The sequence below is a fragment of the Ctenopharyngodon idella genome, chromosome 7 (assembly GCF_019924925.1).
Source record: "Ctenopharyngodon idella isolate HZGC_01 chromosome 7, HZGC01, whole genome shotgun sequence".
Taxonomy (NCBI): Eukaryota; Metazoa; Chordata; class Actinopteri; order Cypriniformes; family Xenocyprididae; genus Ctenopharyngodon; species Ctenopharyngodon idella.
In genome coordinates, this window is record NC_067226.1 from 15,591,537 (window position 1) to 15,607,121 (window position 15,585).

General features: G+C 38.2%; 1 protein-coding gene across 1 annotated transcript in view; it reads right to left on the reverse strand.

The window, feature by feature from the left end:
- The window catches only part of cdh11 (cadherin 11, type 2, OB-cadherin (osteoblast)), a 50,334-nt gene extending 38,125 nt beyond the window's left edge, over nt 1-12,209 (reverse strand). The window contains exon 1 of the mRNA XM_051899648.1: nt 11,722-12,209. The gene's annotated coding sequence lies outside the window, so the exon portion shown is untranslated. The remainder of the gene's footprint in view (nt 1-11,721) is intronic.
- Between the last annotated feature and the right edge of the window lie 3,376 nt (nt 12,210-15,585).

Here is a 15,585-nt window from a genome sequence, read left to right on the forward strand (position 1 = left end):
TCACTACTTTTAGCCAGATACTAACTAACACTGAATACACGTTTTTATTCCCTATCCCCCTCATTGTCATACAAAGTCTTCACCTGCAGCTCTGAAATATGGTAACTTTTTTTTTCAAGGGGTGCTCAAACCTTAGCATTTCTCCACAGATTTAAGTGTCTTTTTAAAATTTTATCCCTGGACTCAGTGAGGTGCCACTAGCCAGTCATAATCTGTTATTGTGTGCCTGAAACCATGTGTGATTAATTTCTCTTTTAAATGAACCGTCCAGCCCGGTTTGGCATTGGGGACATGATGGAGCCGCACTATAAATGGTTTATGTCATGGCTTTTGTCAAGCGCCTTTCCCCCGCAGCCTCGCTCAGTAATTGAAAAGCCACCTCCGACAGAGGGACTGAGCGGCTGTGTTTGCTGCATACTGACGACGAGGACAGGGGGAAAATGGTCCGAATGGGTCTTACCACCTCAGTGTGAATAGCTACCCAACAGGATTTCCAGGGACACCTGCACTGACCCATAATGACCCACCGGGCACCCTCCATCCAAGCAATAATGTTTTCTGTTCAGGCTGGATAGGAGGTGGAATAACTGGATGACTGAATGAATCACAATGTTAATAATGTAGCTCTCGCTGAGCTTTGTGTTAGTATCAGATGTGTTCATTGTGAATTTGATTTAATCTCAGAGGCGACTATATCTGTCAGCATGGCCTCAACAGGCATGGATATCGCTCTCTTTTTCGTCCCTCTCTCTCTCTGTTCTTAGCCTCAGGATTTGCTTTGCTTGCATACAGAAGGGTTGTGATAAATGATAGCATCTGCCCGCCTTCTTCACCACCTGCATTTAGAAATTTCTTTTATAAGTGCTCACTGGGAAGAGGCTGGCACTGCTGTGCACACTGCACATTGAAGAAAAAATAAATAAATACATTTGAAGAAAAAAAGACTCTACATAACATCTTTCATAACAGTATTGTGAATGCATAACTGTTTTCTCCCTTATTACCTAAACTTCTTAGGTCCTGTCACATGACCCGATCACAACTGGTCAGATGAGACAGACTGTTACAGTTATCAAATACAATTTATAATGACCGTTTTCTATGAATATATTTTTAAAGGCAATTTATTCCTGTGATGACAAAGCTGAATTTTCAGCAGCCATTTCTCCAGTCTTCAGTGTCACATGATCGTTCAGAAATCATTCTAATATGCTGATTTGCTGCTAAATAAATAAATATTATTATAAATGTTGTTGTTGTGCTACTTAATGTGGAAACAGTGATACAATTTTCATGATTCTTTGATGATTAGACAATTCAAAAAAACATATATTTGACTTAGAAATATTTTGTAACATAAACACATCTTTAATGTAATTTTTTGATCAATTTAGTGCATCCTTGCTAAATAAAACTATTAAAATCTTTTTTAAAAAATGATCTCAAATGTTAAACGATACTATAAATATAATAATAACTTTATTTTTATATAGCACCTTTAAAGTAAACTCAAGGTGCATACACAGAGAACAAGAAAATAGTTAAAACAAAAATAGATATGCATAAGAGAATAAAATGAAATAAAAGCTGCCTAATGTGTCTTAAGTTTTAAATAAATTATAAACATGGCAGCGTTTAAAACCCTTTTTAATGGTTTATCGTGTTGCTTCAGGAAAGATTAGCGTTTATAGAGTGTTCAGATAAGAAAATGTTTTAGACCATGATTACCACTGATTATAATACCAGGTCTGAACATTTTCTGTGAAGTTGCTTTGAAACCACACACATTGTTTAAAACACTGCACAAATAATGCTTATCTTGACTTGACCTAAAATTCAGGTCAAAGGAAACAAACAAAAAAACATCTGCAACCAACAGTTACTGCCTTCTCTATCAATCTCCCACTACCAATGACAATACACTGTGTCCCAAATAACCCTCAGAAGCAGAAAAACAGCTCCAAGTTAAGAACTTATAGAATTGTCAGCTTTCATGTCACTCAAAATCTCACATTTCCGTTACTTCAAATGCTGCTCGGAGCAGTGCTTTTGAAATCCCCCATTTGGTGACGCACATGCCTCTATTCTGTGTTAAGACACTTCTATGAAACAAGGCACACTGGCTCACCCTGAACTGCCCTGTATAAAACACAGCAGAGTTCTGCACTAAAAGCAAAGCGAATTCTTTGGCTCTTAAATTTCAACAGCATCTGTTCTAATCAAAGCACTGATGCGAGAAGCAGAATAAAGAAATAAGTTGAGTCGAATAACTTTAGTATATATACGTACGACATGCAACAACTGACATATTATCAAGAAGTGTATGATGCAATTCATAAGCAATGGATATTATACTCTCTAGGCAGCACAGTCAGTGCGTTAGCACTTCCATACGCACATTTTTGACTGTTACCAAGCAGAGCCATTCAAACACAGACAGCTGTCAGGTCAACAATCACGCGAGTGGGCATCAAAGGAAAGATGGTTTGCTCTGGGGTAAGAGGTGCATACAGAAGGCAAATGGGTGAATAGCAAAAGAAGAAAAGGACTGACTGGATGGGAACAGGTCTTTCTGGAATAAAATGAAAGACAGTGTTTTACATGACAGTTGTAGGAAGTACAGCTTGTTTGCTCTTCGTGGGAATGGTGGGATTTGTATGGAGGGTGGTCTCTAGTTTATAGCCCCCCCCCCGTACACCGCGCTGTCCTGGTCGCTCAGCAGGGGCCGGGCTCCTCCATTACAAGCCGGTTCGGTTTTACGACGCCAGGATAACTGTCATGTTAATGAACGCCTTGCTGGCCTTCACGAGCCCTGTGTCCTTGTGGAAGTGACAAGCAGTGTACAACCTTTTACCGTTCTCACTGAAAAGGCCATTACTTCTCTTCTCCTCCAACAGTTGTAGTGCTAATGTTCAACAGCCTAATTAGAAAGGGAAGCGTTTGCTTTCCTTAAAAGACTGTCCACCCATGGGCCACCCACAATGTCAGGCAGCTGGAAATAATTTCTGCCTTACTGTAACCTACAAAGCCCAGCAAACAGGGGTCAACAGGATGTGGACACCCCTGCATTAAATTATAACAATTAAAACCTCAGGCTGGACGAGTCCCTGAGGCCCCAAACTATTTACTACAGAGCTTGTCCGTGACAGAAAGAGGTCTAAAAAGAGCTTTCCTGACACAACAGAATTTACAGAGGTGTGAAATTAAGTGCAATTTGGCATTACAGTGATCCAGCCAAACCTAAAATGCCTTAATGCGTTTTCCTAATTCGAGAGTGAAGAATGATTCAGAAAGGATATACGTGATGGAAAAGCTGTTGCATCAAAGACAAAGCCCCACAAATGGAATGACAATGTCTGCACTACAGAGGTAGCACTGCAACGTTAGCGGATTCCTGAGGGTGCTGCTGGCTCCAGGAATGTGAATGAGTTTACTGATGCAAACACACATTGACAGGCACTAAACAAAAATGGAGGGACAAACGCTCCCTTTCTGGTGCATTCGGTTTTCATGTTTTGTTTTGTTTTTTTCTTTGATATTCATAATTTAATATATTTTTGGTTAGTTTTACAGAAAACATACAAATAATACAAATAACTGGCAATCAAATCTTATCAAATATTAAGATGAGTGAGTACATATTAGTTGAATAATCCATGAAAAATATAATTTATTTTACAGGTTTAAAATGATCAGAAAGCAAGAAAAGGTCCAAATATTTCCCTTAGCATTTATAAAGTTATACAAAGAGAACATATCCTACTAAAGTCATCTTATGAATTTGATTACCACATCTTCATAGGAAATTTCTTATTATTTTCATCAATCACTAACTTTTCAAAAGGTATGAAACGTAACATTTGCTGGAGCCACATTTTAAAAGTTAAAATTGAAAGTTGAAGAAGACAATTTGTAAATCGTCTGCAGATTTACAGATAAGCAGGATTAATTTTCTTGCATACAAAGAATTAATGGTTATTACAGTTTCTTTATTTTTATTTGAACTTAGATCACTTAATTTATTGAATATATCCGTACATGTTGTCATGTAGAAAAAAAGTAATGTTTAGTATTGATTTAGTAACATTATGTAAATGTTTCAGAAACAAATGTATACAAATTAAGCTGAAAAAATAAAAATTCAATAATTTTAACTGATATTATACTTATTAATAGAGCAGGCTGTTGTTGGCATGATTTCCATATCTTCTTAATTTTCTCAATGCGTCTATAACCCTTGAGCACTACTTGTGAAAACTTTGTTCTCTGAGGTTGGTTGAGGTTAGACGCTGGTCAGTTTGAAGCGTCTGCCTCCTGGTCTTGATCTCGCCGGCAAGGCTGAAGACTGAATCCGCCATTGTGGCTGCCTGATAAAGAGATTAGGGCACTGTGAAAGGAGGCGGGACAGCATCGCCGTGCATCTGAGATGCTTAGCTGAAAGGCCCATTGTAGGCCCAGTACACATCCTGCCTTCCCAGAGTACTTGACAACCAAAACAGCCAACAACAGAATTCCTGTGTCAAACAAAACGCTCCTTGTCTACCCAAAGGTTTATCTGCCTCATTTACAAATGTATGCCTTTGTGACCAAACCGCTTCCCATTAACCCAGCCACTAGAAGCAGAACTAAATAAATTATTCACTCATTCCATGCTATTTTTGTTGATCTCAGGGTTAAAAACAAAAATGACACAAATAACGTTTCGAGAGATGGGCTGACTGAATGCCCCTCTCTCTTTATAACGTCAATAGAAAGGAAAAGCAGGATCCGAGAACATGTGCTGGGACTGTCCCACTACTCTTTTGAGCACTTTTTCTTTTTTGACTAAAAATTTGATTAGCATGTCACGTCAAAAGAGTTTATACATTATAGAACACCAGATGTTCCAATCCAATTGAGTTCATACACATTTTTCTTTCTTTCTTTCTTTCTTTCTTTCTTTCTTTCTTTCTTTCTTTCTTTCATTCTTTCTTTCTTTCTTTTATTAAAAAAAAAAACATCTTTATTGATTGAGTTGCAATTTCCCTCTGAGGAAATGAGCTCTTCAGATAGTTAAATTTAGATAAATACATGTAATCAATCATGCATCTTGTCCTATTATAATTCTCTGGAAAAAAAAAAAAAAAAAAAACTAAGAGGTATAATAGAGAAACTAATATAATTTACATATCTTTTCAAGTCTTCAGATCCTGGCAGAAAAAGGGCCACATCACAGCCTGGATCTGGGGCCCTGCGATCGGCTAAAGTAAACAAAATTACTGATTACAAACCCCTGGGATTATTTTTGCATCATAATTCATTCGAGACAGATTTCCATCCAAAAATTAATATGAGACCTTGGAGATCACGGATACACGGCTCTGAATGCCAAGGACTACAGAAGGTTATCAGTGCTGTACTTGTTAAACTCCCAAGCTCAATTTATCCTACTTATTATGTATAAACACAAAAATTGGAAGCCTTTTTCCGCATCCCTCACCTGAAATATTGGCCCACCAGGTTATTCAACAAATTCTTTTATCTTCCACATCATCTGTTCCATAAACCTAGTTTTCTCTCACCGTTTGGGAGTTGCTGCTACTCACAGCCCTTTCCACTGTTCTTTTGGTAACTGAGTTGTAATTGGCCTGCTTGTTATTCACTGCTGACAAAGCCCCAGTGCTGCTAGATTTGGACCTCTTGTTTTCTCTGAGTGAACCAGCCAAACGCTAGCATTGTGGCCAGGTCTTTAGAGAAGGCTGCCCATCAGATGGTCAGTGGAATGGAACATAGCCTGATTCTTCACACACCATTGTGTCAGCTTAGGGATTAAAGGGATGAATATTTTATCGAGGCCACCAAAATGGCCAGGATCGCATAAAACTAAAGCGCTAAGTCTGGGAGGTGATGAGTTACGTCTTTCTTCATTTCTGCCAAAAGAAATGGCTGTGTCCTCAGAGGTCCAAAAAAAAAAAAAAATTACAAAACAAACAAAAAGCTCTGTTGAAAAGAAAAATCCTGTGCGGCCATCCATAACCATACACATCACACGTGTCAAATTCATTTTGTTTTGGAGGATTTTCTCTGTCTTTCATCAGATAAGAAAAAAGGTAGTAGAGGGGAGATGAGTGACAGAAAAAAAGGCTGATGAGGTGGTAATATAACATGGAAAAAGCTCAGGGTATGGCTGAGTGGAGGCCAGGGCTCTGAGATGAATTCTGACGAAGGTTGGCAGAGATAGAGGGAGCAAAAGAGTGGGCAGTGATGAAGAGAAATAAGAGATGACTGACTGAGATAGACGGGGGAGTTCAGACTGTTTTCTCACAGCCCGTCTGACATTTACAGGGCCAGTTTGGAGGAAAGAGGCTGGAGGAAGCTCTTGACCTCCACTTCATTACAAGCCCAAAAGACCCTCCACCACATTAAATATTGAGAACAGGTGAGGCAGCAGCTCTGAGGAAATACAACAGAGTAAAAGGACAGCAAGCAATGAGAGAAGCATTGAACTGTGAGAACAGCAATGCACTTTCCCCCCTCTCTCTCTCTCTATCTCTACAGCAAACTTAAAATCCAATTTCATGCCTCATGTCTTAAAGTGAGCTAATTTTAGGAGATTTCCTTTTACTATTTTGTTTCTGCATTTCAACAATCTGCAGCAATATTCATTACCATTAAGTAGGAAACAATAATTCACTTGAACATTGCTACGAAAACCCATGTGATGGCGTAGCGCATGCAAAACCGTAAGAGACAAATAGCTTTGGAGACAAATGCCAGGCATTAGCCGCTGTCATCATGACTGCCATTCTCTGTCTTTTTCTTTTTGTTCTGGTAATTTCTGGGCTGGTGAGTCAACAAATAAATATTTAAAGACAGAAAAGCACTGATTTACGCGCCCCACGCATTCAGAGACAACCTTCCAATGCATGTCATGCGAAATTACAACAATCAGGTTGTGAGTCAAGGTGTGTTCTTCCCTATTGTTTCATTACATTAGAAGACTTAATTAGACAAAAGAACAATGAGTATCTCAGGGAAAAGTTTAATTGCACAAAATCGTACATTGCCAATAGCACAGTGATAGATAGGAGAGAGTTGGAGTAAGTATTAACGTATTATGCAAATGCATCACCATATGCCACCAGATAATGAACCCAGAGCACTTAATGCTCTGATTGCAGACTATGGTTGATCTGTAAATTAAAAGATGTTAGTTCACTTTCAGAAGGAACAGGAGGGGGTATTTGTGATCCATTTGTGCCGGTGCGCTCTTTCTGATTGGTCTGCGAGGAATGCAGCCCATGCTCATTGTCATCAGTGTCTTGAATATTAGTGTGATTGTGCATTGTGGCTACGCTGAGCTTAAAAAGGGAAAACCCAACAATTAGCTTTATTGCAGATGCAAAGAAGGAGTAATGGAGCGTGTCATTGCAGATCAGTTCATCCTCCCACCCCTTTCACACTCCAAAAAGGAAGAGTTGCAAACCTGTATAAACCCTTAGCAACACTAACCAGATGGCTGGTATCTGGACTCACAAATAAGCTACATCCAGGATTTCATTGAACAACAGGAAGAACTAATGCATAGAAAACCATATTCATGCAACCACATGTTGTCATCCTTATGTGTGGTATGGTATGTCTTGTGCTTTCTGTATCTAACATATCGCATCTGTCTTATTATTGGTATTATGACTGGAATTCAAACTGAGAGGGGGGAAAAAGGGAGGGAGAGTTAAAGCACTTCTGTCGTAAGATACATTATAGAAGAAAAGGTTACACGTCTCATGTCTAATTGCGCTGTGTGGAAATGGGTTCAGGATAATGCTATCTGCTGTTTTGCAGCCAAGCAAGTCTGAGAGAAGAATCAGGCCTATTACTGGCCATATACCTAAGCCACATCACTTACGACCAGTGCTTTCTTTCTAAAGGTCAGCTCTATGAGAACGCAGCATGATTTGGTATTTTGGATTAATTTCAACAAAAATTATTTCAAGAAGTATTTTAATGACTAGGTCTAGGTGTCACTGGCAAAAATTAGCAATTTTTAAATATTAGTCAATTTGATTATGTAAAATTTGGTTTAATATCAAAGATAGGACTGAATAGATTAAGAAAACATATGTGCAATTAAAGCAACAATAAAACACATTTTCAAACCTGACAGATAATGTCAAACCTAAATGTACTAGCTTACCATTAACAACTCAATGAGGTAATACCCCAAATATGAATAAAAAGAAAATCTGTGTGCTTAATGGTCTTTCTTATTTATTTTTAATCAATTAATTGAATAAAGGCATTCTATTTTTCTGCATTTAAATGAGAAAAATTAATGTAAGCGGGAGAACGCCAACGGAATTGAATCATTTTGCAAATATGTGCTTTACATTATCTATGCATTGTCATCCATAAAAGAATAAAGGATACAACAGTCAAAGAAAGGGTGAGTTACATCATGGTCTTCAAAGGCAAAGGTTTAAAAAAAAAAGTATGATGATATAGTGCTAGATCAAAGAGTGGTCTTGACATCAGAAAAAAGTATTTCCAAACCGCTTTGACAAAATCTACTTGGCTTGTCACACTCCAGGCCATCCAGAGTAAATGAAGAATATTAACAGTGAAGCCTAGTAAAACCAGCAAGCCATACTGTTGGCAGCCAATTCACAGTGCATTCTCGTGTATTCATTCATAATCCAATGTATTTTCAGAGCAGCACTTTAAACTGGCTTCAGATTGCCAACATTTCAGTGTGAGATAACATATCACACCAAATCTCGTAAAACAACAAACACCAAACTGCAACTGACAAAATGTGGTTGATCACCTTACGCTGTTCATATCAATACATACATTGGTGATAGAAAGATATGTGCATCTTTGTATCACCAAGATCCTCTCAGGTGTTGTTCATTAGACATTTTTTCCACAATCTCAACATCTCCCTACTGCATTAGACATGAGATTATGAATGATGAGTAATGTTTGTCATTGCACCACCTTGTAAAGTAAGGCATTAAAAGAATGAAAGGAAAAAAAGAAAATCACCCCCGCTCTAAAAGTTAGCATATAAAAGGGTGTATGATTTTCTGCTTTGCTAATTGCTCCTCATAAGGGTGAATGGATGTATTCCACGCACCCACACAGTGATTAGTACAACCACTTTCACCATGAAGGCGGCTTTGTATAAATGAAGCTATAATTCTCCACTGTGTCAAATACTCTATTAATAATTCTTTGATGGGGAATTTTTAAAAAACGAACGCATCCAATTTATTATCCTGTTGCCATATTTCATCCAACGTATCTCATAGTGGTAATTGTAGACTCTTTTCATGACTCTTTGTAAAAAGCACTTTACAGTAAAAAAAAAAAAAAAAAAAAGAAAGAAAGAAAAATTATATATATATATATATATATATATATATATATATGATCAAATCTGCATGAGGGATTCCACCTTGCCAAGCAATCTCCAAGAAAAACCTTTATACAATAGAAAGTGTAGAGTTCTCATACACTACCAAGTCACCAGTCATACAAAATTGTATTTATGTGTTCCAAGGTCACTAACAGATGGCATGAGATTCCTGCACTGGAGACATTTGGCACAAACAACTTGGCCCTGTCCAAGTGCTGGTATAATCATCATTATTCTATGCCTGAGTAGAAACCACCACAATGAGACGATACTGCCGAGGAGGCTGCCAGTAGAATCTGAAAGATTTTCTTCATGCCTCAACATGAATGAATTTACCTAGGTGTGGAGATTAATTTACCTTTTTTTCATCAAGCAGAGCCAATTGATGTGCAAAGCACTGTTTGTCTGATCGTAACTTCACTTTTGCTTTTCAAAAGATCTGCTTTAATGAAACCTGAAATGAAAATATGGACTGATCAGATGAGCTCTGAAAATCTGTTCTAGCTGAGGTATTCTTTTCTTTAATTGAAAATTAAACTCAGCACAGAGATCTCCCGGCCTTGTTTGGATGTGGCTGGTGGTAAAAAAGTGGGCTCTTTGTGAAGTCTCACAAGTCACCATAACAAATGCCTTTATTTGTTGAAAATGACTGAGTCTCTTCCTCTATCGACCCGCAGTGATGTGGGACTGGAGCAGCGCACCCAACACAATGCAAGAGCAAGATACCAAGGGGTTCATTTTTTCTCCCTGCACACAACTCCAAGGTGGTAATGTGACACTAAAGGTAACAGAAGCCACTGACTAGAAAGATGTTAATCCTGACAAAGTGCCACAGCATTAGCCAGAGCCTCTGCTAGATTGAATTCTGCATCCCTGGGGAGCATGAGCAACACAGACGGTGGCGCTCAATCTTTTTGAGTGGTCCTCCGAGACAAAACTGTGGTAAGCAAACTGGGCCAGGACTGAATAGAACAACAGCACCCTCTATTGAATGCATGTGAGCATACATGGTGCTCTTCAATTATTATTTTTTATTATTATTATTATTATTATAAATAATACTCACACACTTATTTCTACATATTGGATTGACGAGATAAGAAAAATTGGACTTTGTTTAATATTTGTATAATTTCCATATCTCTTTTTAGGCCTATAGATGTAACTGCCACAAAGTCACAGACTTTGCACAGACATCTTATAATACCTATCACGTTGCATTTAGTCTGACAAAACGTTTCTATATAAAAAAAAAAAAAAAAGAAGAAGAAGACCAAAATATGACGTTTAAAAAAAAATCTAACCTAATTTACATATGTAAAATCCTCAGCATCCCATCCAGACACACACACACGCTAATTCGCTTTACTAAATCACCCACTATCTCTAAGTTCTGCGTGTCATACAGATGAAATACAGAGCTGATATTGCTCATAAAAGATTTGTGTAATGATTCATGGTGTGATTCTCACAATGGGGGGTATATGACTGTTTTTATGCCCGGGGTTGTGCTCTCTCACCACCCGCACGACTCCTCCATTCCCCACCGTGAATGTTGAGGCGTTTGTGGATTCACTCCAGCGACAGGCGACGCACATTCCCTTCTACAAACCAAAAGCTCGTGACGGGGAGAAAGCCTATAGCCTTTATAAAATTATCCTTAAATAAATTAACAAATAAACAAACAGAGAACACCTTGCCTGCACTGTGCAGTAGATGTAATCGTTATTATGGATATTAGGCTATATTAAAGCTGCATGGAAAGTTGTTCCCAACACTCGACGATCTAGAGTCCCACATATCTTGCCAAAGTCACGAAAATAATTCAAATAGCCTAAGCTAAGCTAATAATGATGTCGTAAAACAATTAAAAATAAAACTGCAGGTTATTTCTGCACTAGCTAAATGTATATTATAGCCTATATTTCATTACACTTGATTTTTTTTTTTTTTTTTTTTTTTTTTTTTTTTCAGGTTCAGGCTCAGTGGAACGCAATGCATCTCCACCACGTCGTGCTCATGAGCGTGAAGAACAGCTAAAAACTAAAAGTTGAGCTTCTCGCTGAGCCATGAGCTCCATGGTCCAGCTGTCTACGAGAGCAAATCCCTACTCTGAATGCCATCTGAAGAGCTCACATTTACAACAGACTAAAGTGTGCATAGTTTACAATAGGTGTGCAGTCACTGCAAAAGAGCTGTTTGCTGAGGGATGGAGAAAACCTTAGGTTAGAACGGCTGACCTGTCCTCTCCGTTCCTCTGAAGACAGCTCTTTGCAGTCCAACGTGGATATGATGCGCATTTCAGCATCATCACTTCCTACCTTTGAACACTTTTAGACGACACCGGTTGTCCAGTGGTGGTCCCAACAGCGGCTAGACGCTGCCACTTCTTCTTTTTGACCAACAATCAACATCCAACAAGAACAGTCTGTATTAGCACTCCAGACGCAGGGTCCTCCTTGCAAAAGTCCTCTCCCAGAATTGAAGCAAAACGTAAAAACCCGGTTGATTTCTTTCTCTTTTTTTCCCTTCTTCAAGTAAGTACCGAAGGCAACTGTTAAATAATGACTGGTGAAATGAAACTGAGGTATGTCCACGATCAGTCAGGTGCAGATGCTCTGCGCGCACGTTCGCTCTGCTCCTCCAACAGCCGGAATGATGATGACCGGTGCGATGTAACGCAAGCAGGATGTGTGTGTCTTACTGCCGGTGACTGTGTCGAGTCAACCCTCCTTCTCTCCCTGCGTTTCCAGATGGAAGCAGTTTCTCATCTGTCCTGTCGTGCGGTCCCATCTGAAGCGAGCGGCCAACGCAACTGTTAAACCGGCCTCTAAAATCCTCCTCCAATCAAAACAAGCGGAAGAAACTGAGCCCCCACTGGGGAATGAAAAACCCTCTCGTCTCAATCAAATCAAATAAAAAATGTAAAAAAGTGAAAAGTCTCATTGAGAAATCCAGCTGATAAAACGAATTAAGATCATTTGGAAATTCATAATATCTCTTTTAATCTCGTATTCTCTCTTAGTTTGTTTTATTTTAGTTGACATGATAGCCATATAGGGAAGACCGGGGACTGCACATATTTTGTCTAATCGTCTGTAACGTAGTTTATTTTTATTTTTTTTCTCTTTATCTATCTTTGATAAAATATTTCCATATATGTCTTATACAAATTACTTATCACTAAATATTCATGTTGCTATATAGCAAAGTTGTGGGTGGATTGTGTTGATAAATTTTTAGTCAGGCTACAAAATAATCATGTTCTCCCTTTTTTATTAAAATGTAAATAAACATTTTAATAAAAATAAAAAATAAATAAATATAAAATATTTTATCAAATAATTTATCTTATTTATTTATTGGTTTGTTTTTAACATGTTTTCAATGTTATTAAATTAAAAAAAAAAAAAAAAAAATAGCTATGGCTGTGACTTCAGACAGGTCAATATAACTTTTAAACCGTTCTATGATGTGCAATATAGTAACAGCTATGACAGAAACACCTGTTGTGTTAAACATATCATTGCACAATGTATGTTATGTTATGTTGCAAAAAAAAAAAAAAAAAAGTTTCAATAAAAAAGTGTGTTCAAGATATGTTTAATATGGCCTAACAATTTCTATAAGCAATAAAAGGTACTCAAAAGCCATGCTGTATTTTAAAGGTATAGGTGAGTTACAACTTACTTCGAATTACAACACTCCCCAGTTCCCCTATTTCAAAGTTGATTTTATCTTTTAGAGTAATACAATTATTTATGAATAAATACAGTGTTGCACACAAAATCACAGGCACTCTGCTCACAAAAACTCATTTTGGAAATAGGTCGTTATGTTGTAAGACCATTACTCTGGTCATCATGTCAGAGCTTAATTGTAGGTTAGGTCTATAATTATGGTATCCATTACTGCCCTGCTAATTGGAATGTCTACTCTCACCATTGTGCTTTGTTGATTGAAATTGGTAGTCTACTGAAACTGCAGTTTGACCCACTTCTTTTCCATTTGTGGCTTAAGTTTGAGGCAGGAAAGTCTCTTTTTTCTGTGAATGTGGATCATGCTGAAAATAAAACCGATCTAATATCCCTATTCAGAATCTCATTTGAAGTCTATCAAGAGAAATGCAAAACACTCAGTTTAGATGTTGAGTTTAATGAGATGAAAATCATGTTCAGTGTTGTTTTTGCACCAACGTTATAATAAAGGAAGACAATAATGATTGTTCGCTAAAAAATTGATTTCCTTAGGCGTATTTATGGTTTGGGGTTCCACACTGTCAGACTGAGAAAGCGTAGTGGTTTCATTAAGAACAGCTCCTGGTCATATTCAGCATGTGCTCTATTCCTGATGTCTTTATGGCAAGAAATCCCAAACATGATCCTCTCTGCACCAGCCATTTGGCTGGGGATATAGTGAACAATCAATTCAGTCAGATTATTAGCCCGTCTAATAATTGAATTGAGCTGTCGCTCGGGTAATGGATTCACTGCTCACACGGTCGCTTTAGCCAAGGCTGGTTTAAAGAAGTGTGAGAGAGAGAAGTAGAAGAGGAGGAGGTGTGTGTGTGTGTGTGTGTGTGTGTGTGGGGGGGGGGTGGGGGGGGGGGGGGGGGGTATGGATGGAATAGGGGAAAAAAAAAACAGAGAGAGCGACAACGTTGGCAGTGTTACCTCAGGATGGCAGAGCAATCAGATCCATGTCAGTTTTTAATCAGGTTCCTTGAAGGCACAAATTAGCCGTCACATAAGGAAAATGTCTTGCTTTGCCTTTCCGTATCACAATTGCAAGTATCATCGTACAAGTTTATATCTGAGGAGAGCCTGTCGAGGCTCCTCGAGAGGATTCCATGGCACGCTTTATACAGTTTGTCTTATTAACTTTCCACCAGAGATTATATGACAGTGACAACACTGTTTTGATGTAACACATTAAAAAACCCACTAAGCCACCATTTAATACACTAAAAAGCCAAAGATGAACATGTCTTTTGTTGTTTTACCATTCATTCGCTCAAACAAATGACTGCCAATATCAATTGCATGGTCTTACTGGGGCACAGTTGGGTAAATAAAATCAGACACCCATGCCAATGTGCATTCCAACAGCTGAATCAAACATGTTCCACCACAGCTTGGATTCCGACACACTTCAGAACTATTATTTCTCCGTCTCTGATGTTTTGATCACGCATTCGTTGCAGAAACAGAGGAAGCAGCCAGACACATGCACTCTTTGATATAATATCCATTTTGTCTAACCCTATTTTAATCCATTAAGAGACACTGATATCTGTTGGTGGATCAGAGACCTGGCAGGGGTCTTCGCACAGAGCACGGAGAGGAGCTGATTACTCAATCTATTGCGGTGGGAGTTCAAATGAAAGAAAAACAGAACAACCTCAGTCACAGTAATGGAGTGGTACATCTGACACCTTATCAGTCGGAGGTGCTCATCAGAAAGAGCTTGCTTTATTTTCTTTAAGAGATTCTCCACAGATATGGTTGTGAGTGGGGTGCCTCCTTTATACTTTAGGTGATTCTGGAAACATCCTTGCTCTTTATCAGGTCATGTCACATCAGACGAGACATGGATAGACTGTGAACAAAGCAAACAAACAATCATGTTTTTCTTGCCCTACTTAATCTTGCTTTGTAAAGTCTGAAGTTTTTCCATCCTTTATTCTCACTCTTTTCTCACTTGTGGTCCATGACTTGAGTGTGTGATTTTGTTCCAGAAAATCAGAAAGACCCTGTAAAAAGAGTTACACAAAAATACGGCAGGAGCTTCATCTTCATAATGAAACTTGTCATTCTAAATGGAAAATATACAAGCAAGAGGAAGCCCTATGAATAATTTAATGAGGAAATCACGAGGAAGGTCTTTCACATTACTGCAAATGATTACTTTTTTTCTGCTGATACGAGTCTTTATGATGAAACTGGCTAATTGCTGGTGCAGCTGGATGACAGTTTCACTCTCAGGCATATATGCTAATAAGGAAAGATTTCAGTGGTGTCATTTAAGCGACAGAAAATTCTGTGAAAGAACACAAAGAACTTCTACAGAAACCTTTGTCTCCTAAATGACAGCGTACACAGACAAATGCTTCTTAAATGTATATATCACACTCACTCACACACACACACACACATATATACATATATATAACATATGTATACATG